The sequence below is a fragment of the Sinocyclocheilus rhinocerous genome, unplaced genomic scaffold, assembly GCF_001515625.1.
Source record: "Sinocyclocheilus rhinocerous isolate Xijiao unplaced genomic scaffold, SAMN03320098_v1.1 scaffold3732, whole genome shotgun sequence".
In the NCBI taxonomy this organism is placed as follows: Eukaryota; Metazoa; Chordata; class Actinopteri; order Cypriniformes; family Cyprinidae; genus Sinocyclocheilus; species Sinocyclocheilus rhinocerous.
In genome coordinates, this window is record NW_015644376.1 from 3,889 (window position 1) to 10,768 (window position 6,880).

The window sequence follows — 6,880 nt, forward strand, 5'->3', positions numbered from 1 at the left end:
AGTCCAAACGAGCCGTTCGTTGTAGTTCTTGAAAAGGGATTTTTAAAAAATAAAATATCTTCCTTTGGAGTGGACTTTGAGATTTGAAACTTTCTAGATATTTTTTATGCCCAAACATACACTTCACACTGACTAAAATTAAAAAAGTGAAAAAGCATAATAGGACCCCTTTAAGAGCTTTTTATGCTCTATGTACATTTTATTATTTGAATTTCCTTTTTGAGAGGGCATATACCAACCTTATGTTTAATGCAAAAGCGAGGTGTGGGCATTTGTAAGTTGAATGTGCACCAGACTTCCGGTGTCATCAGTTTTGAGCAGTGTTGGGAGTAACGCATTACAAAAGTAATAATATTACAGTAGTATATTACGTTTTCCTGTAACGCAGTAATATAACGCATTACTAATAAAATTTGGGTAATATTATTACTCGTTACAATCTCAGTAACGCAAGTTACAACAACATATTTTAACTCAAAATTAAGTGGTGAATTTACCAACACCGCAAAACAGCACCAGAGAAAAAAATCCGCAGGTAAAATAGTTTGTCTATCTTCTGTTGCTGGAATTAGATGGTTGAGATGACTGCAGAGACGGATTCTACATTTGTGAGATGGACACACTCCTGTTATTTTCAGTTCATCGGAGAAAAGCATAAGAATGCATAGTCAGGTGCAATATGTGCAACACCAAACTCTCAACATGGAGAAATAGCACGAGTAAAACCTGGAAACACCTAGACTGGTGCCACTAACACTAAGCTATCGGAGAGAGAGCTGCGGGGTCGGAGAAGAGAAAAAAGGCGGCGGACAAGCGCAGACAAGCAACAAAAATTAAGTTTAAATAGTTTAGCATTCAAATACATCGCAAATATGGACACATTTAATTTAATTAATGCCGAATGAGAGAGGAAGGCTGCGCCGTTTGCTTTCAGTTTCGCATTGAATTAGCCTAATTCATTTTGGCTTGTTTAGCCACTTATATTTTTCATTCTTGTTTTCTTCTGAAACCGTTCAAAATAGCCTATAGGCTAGGTATTGTGTTTATTATTTGTACATTATAACATTTCGCTTTATTTACCGGTATTATTTATGAATGTAATAATGTGGTTTCTGCTTATCTGTGTTTAACCTAAACTACAACGTAACAATGTAGACCTACATAGCCTACCAGTATCTAAATATGATTTTATAATTTTATGCCATATAGACCCATCACATTACCCTCCACTGGATGTAGAATGAGCAGCATTAAACTACATTTTGGCATTTTATAATACTTCTGTGGATATTTTGGTGAAAGTAACTCAAAAGTAACTCAAAAGTAGTGTAACGCATTACAATTCAGAGACAGTAATATTGTAATGTAACTAATTACTTTCAAAAGACAGTAACTAGTGATATATAACGTATTACATTTTGGAAGTAACTTGCCCAACTCTGGTTTTGAGTCATTTAGAACATTGATTTTGAAACTTGTGAATCCTTTAGAATCGTTAGAAGACAGAATCGCGATTCATATATGAATAGATTTGTATGTGCACCTCTAGTTTTTTCTTCCTCTTCTCTAAAGCAGCGCAGCATGGCCTCGCCCCCTTTGCTGCCTTTTCCGGAGGGCGCATGGCCTCACCCTCTTTGCTACCTTTTCCCGAGGGCAGGGTTTACCTGGGTTTGTGATGTCACGAACCCGGGAAATAACTTGTTGTAGTCCCTACGAGCCGTTTTTGTAGGCATTAAACCGCCAGAATTTTAAAAGACAATATCTCCGTTTGCATTGAACTTTCAGCTTGGTAACTTTGCAGATATTGTTTATGCTCAAACAGCAACATTACACACTAACTAATGTTAAAAAAGTCAAATCACAATCAACCACCAGTTTAAAAACTACCTATAACACTGAAAATATAGCATTTGTAAATGTCCCCAGTGTCTAACCATACATTTTAACATGAAATATAATGTTTAAAATCCTTCAGAAATCGTTTTTATTTAGCCTTTTTCTATACCTCCATATCCAATCTGTGCTTTAAATACATTTATTTCAAAATAATTTTATAATATTTTGGATAAAATACACATTTTAGTCGTGTCCCCAGGTTTTCACTCAGTCCTGTTACCCTAACTAACACATTCCCCCCTCTGAAAAACTGGGAAAATCCCACAAGAACCATTTTCAACATGATAATGCAACATCTGGATCTTCTGAAGGCAATGAAAAGACCTAAAGCATGTGGTTATAAAGTTATTTTCTTTTCTGTATATTTGATGATAATGTAACGGTGGCTGGGAGCGTCATTATAAATATCCTCTCCTGTTACCTAAATTATTTCTTAGATGTTACTTGTTTATTTAAAAAATACAAATCTTTGGTGAATCACTATAATTTGCTGAGTATTCTCATAATATTAGCATGTACTCCATGTGGCTAGATTATATGTATTTGTTAATTATATCCTAAAATCTAAATTCTGTTACCTTCAGTCCTGTTACTCATATACTTATACTTATAATCCTATACTTATATATAGTAACTGAGAAAAAGTAACAGGAGTGAGTAGTGTCACCAGATTTATTAATGTAAATTTTAGGCTACATCCATATTAATCTAGATAAATTTGAAAATGCATCTTTTTCAACGTTTTGGCTTTCTATCCACACTGAGACAATGCTTTTGCCCAGAGAAAACCTATGGTTGTTCCTGCATTGTTGTTTTATATTACATTCCTGCAAGTATGACAGAAAATGTACTTGAAATTTCTGTCCTGTGGCAATTATGTATTAGACTCATATGGAATGGCGTTTGAGTGTGAGCTGCACTATAAGAAAACAATATTCTCAGAAAAACTGAAAAAATATTATTTAAGTTTATTATTTTTAATATCAATTTAAATGTAATAGTTTATATTTATTATTTTTTTCATTATTTATATCTTATCCCATAACCCGTCCTCTACTCTAAACGTAACCCTAACAAAAACTTCTGCAGACCACTAGATTTAAATAGAAACATGATTTGGCCTTTTTTAGCAGTGAGGTCAGCTCACTAGTCAATGTTCAACACTTTCACTATATCAGTGTGAGCATTAACACCTCACATGTGCAGTTTGAAAATTGAAAAATGATAAGCTTGAGGTTTGAATCGCCTTTAAAATGAAAAAATGGGTTTGTGTACTTTAGAAAAATACACCTTGTTTAGATAAATAGTGTTTTTTTATGATAAAAATCATCTTTTTTGACCGTGAACCCAACAATTTCTTTAAAATAAACACCTGCCTGAGGGAGAAATGAAGGAATTTGTTGACATATTTTTAAACATACTTTTTAAAAGACATTAGAGTTTTGGTAACAGGACTGAGAAAAATGCATCCATCTTCCACTTAAAAATTGTGTAAAAAAATAAAGTTACTTGAGATGGACCAATACAGATTTTGAATAGTTAAATATGTGTATTACTAGATTCAGTCTTTAAAAAAGATTTTTAAAGAGTCTTTTTTAAAAGAGTTTTGGAAGCAAATGGCACCCATTTGGTGGAATGGCCCAGCTTACTTCCGCATTGCAAAATAAGGTGGATATATTTAGTGTTAAGAGTTTGCTCCCAAACATGCCTTGTTGCCATTATGTCTTCATGGATGAAGAATACTGACATCACCTGTCTCTTTTCATTCATGCCTGAGTATCACAAGCCAACAGGCGCAGAATGAGTGGAGGTGGTGAAAGATTCCCGTGTGACATGTCAGGAAGGAAGATTTGGAAACCTGACAAATAACACTTCCTGAGGAGAAAATTGTTTTTTGTTTTCTGTAGTCATGTGCATGCACTTTGGGACCAATAAAACCTGAGGCCACTATTGAACATCAAAAGAGTTTAAATGCTAATGCCACTGAACGGCAACCCAAGTTAAGTGCTGAATTAATTAAAAGACAGCCTGTCTGTAAGATCTTCCACTTCGCATGTCAAAGTATTTGTCTGGGTGATATTGATTTGAGTGTCAGCTAATTCATATTCATGTTTTGTATTTCTCCTAAATTGGTGTTAGTCATAAACTGGCAAACACAAAGCTTGGCCCTGCCCCCTCTCACTGATGTATGAACCATAAATCGTTAGACCACACAAGTGTTAAGAGTTTGCTCCCAAACTTGCCTTGTTGCCATTATGTCTTCATGGATGAAGAATACTGACATCACCTGTCTCTTTTCATTCATGCCTGAGTATCACAAGCCAACAGGCGCAAAATGAGTGGAGGTGGTGAAAGATTCCCGTGTGACATGTCAGGAAGGAAGATTTGGAAACCTGACAAATAACACGTCCTGAGGAGAAAATTGTTTTTTGTTTTCTGTAGTCATGTGCATGCACTTTGGGACCAATAAAACCTGAGGCCACTATTGAACATCAAAAGAGTTTAAATGCTAATGCCACTGAACGGCAACCCAAGTTAAGTGCTGAATTAATTAAAAGACAGCCTGTCTGTAAGATCTTCCACTTCGCATGTCAAAGTATTTGTCTGGGTGATATTGATTTGAGTGTCAGCTAATTCATATTCATGTTTTGTATTTCTCCTAAATTGGTGTTAGTCATAAACTGGCAAACACAAAGCTTGGCCCTGCCCCCTCTCACTGATGTATGAACCATAAATCGTTAGACCACACAAAATAGATCAAGGGTCTTTCAGAAGGAGATATGTGGGTTTAAACAGAATATGGAATCAGCTATAAATAACAGGACAGGGCCCCTCAGGATCTTCTAATGGAATTAAAATGTTTACTTTGAAAAGTGTTGCCTCAGCACTTGTTAGACAAAAAGAGTTCAGTTCAGTTTTTTTATTTTTGTATGTATGTATTTATGTATGTATGTATGAGATAGATAGATAGATAGATAGACAGACAGAGACAGACAGACAGACAGACAGACAGATAGATAGATAGATAGATAGAGAAGGTTGGTTGGTAAGATTTTTTTTATCTCTACGATCACTAAGGCTGCAATAAGAAATTTTAACAGAGTTATTTTAAAATGTAATACAATTTTTACAATAGTAGGCTGTTGTATTTACTGTATATAATTGATTAAATAAAATCAATTATATACAGTAAATACAACAGCCTACTATTGTAAAATTTTATTAAATTTTAAAATAAATCTGTTAAAAAAAATTATTTACTTCTGTGATGGCAAAGCTGAATGAGCACATGATATTTCAGAAATTTATTTTTTTTATTTTTGGAAACTGTGAGACTTTTTCAGGATCCTTTTATGAATTGAAAGTTCCAAAGAACAGCATTTATTTCATATCTATCTATCTATCTATCTATTGTAACAATTCAAGTCTTTACTGTCACTTTTGAATAAAAATGTTAATTTATTTACAAAAAAAACTTTATGATTGCATTCACCAAGATCAACCATTATTAATACTTTTTTATTGATTGATTGGAAATATATCACCTACAAATCAACATTTCACGTCCAACTAGCTAGCCCCAGCTAATTTTGTATAAATTTTTTATATATTCTGTCTGGTATATTCATGTGCAATTTGAAACCCCAAAGTATTAGTAGAAAATAAACACTCACATATTTAGTTTGACCTCCTGAACTAGACAGTCAACATTTTCTAAAGGTTAAGCATAATTTTTCACTGATTTGCAGGAAAAGATCAAAGTCCTATTTTAGGCCATAGCCTACATCGTTTTCGTGGAAAGTGCCTCATACACTTAGGCTACTAAACACATGTTTGCATGTAAATGCAAAATGTTCAGCCCCTAACTTTGAATCAGTCACATTTTAAATACATCATAATTATTTTAGTGTGTGAAGGTGAATCACACATGAAGTATAGATTTACACACAAACGAATCTGTGAAGTCAATAGGTTTGGGTCTTGCTTTTAATAGACAGGTCCACATCACTCTCTGGTGAGTCACTGAGGATGCGTCAAGAATCATGACCAGGGAAACTATTGGACAAAAAGTCTCTTCAATTCATCACTTCATGAATGGAGCTGGGGCTCTTCGGTTCAATGATGAAGAACTCTGAATGCCTTTGTTAGACTTATCTCCGGACAGCTTGCCGGTAACTGGAGGATTGTGTGTTTAGGTGTAATTGTGTTAGAACCCTCCCACATATCCTCCCTTGTGCGTCTTCTGTCTCGTTCTTTAATCTCCGCTGTTTGTCTTTGTGATAAGTGATATCCCGTTTCGATCACGATAGACTGTTTATGCCCACCTGATGAGAAGAAGGCTCTGTAACGGCCCCGGTGGATCCACCTTATTTATAGCGTCGGAATCAAATTAGACTGTTTGTGAAAGCCCAAGATACCTGCCGCAATAATCTCAGTCTGAAGTGATGTATTGATGCTTTCAGACAGAGTCCTAATTACGACGCAAGCCGTCAATTAGCGAGGGATGCATTTGAAGATTAAAAAAAAAAATGGCTGAATTGTTTGTTGCCAGACATTTAAAGTCACTATGTCTGAGGATTTATATTCCCTCTAGAGCAGTAAGCCAACTGCTATTTCATAAAAGGCTCTAAAAACCACTCAAACCATGTCACACGAGATAACAATGATGAATGGTGAAGGAAAATGACTTCCCGGTATTACTTTCCCAGATTTTCACTGAGGAGCGCTGGAGCGAGAATCCCATTTTTTGCCAGAAAGCTGGTGGCGTCAGCGACGTAAAACATTCATAAGTTCACATTCATCAAAATCTGTGGAGAGGGTTTTGGTTTATTAAGAACACTTAAAAGGGGTCATATCATGAAGAACCAAGCTAATCTTTTGATCTAGATCTTTTGATTGCTATTTAGAAGCTTCCTTCCAAAATGAAGAAGTAAGATTAATTGATAGGCTACTAATCTGAAAAAAAAAAAAAAAAAAAAAAAAG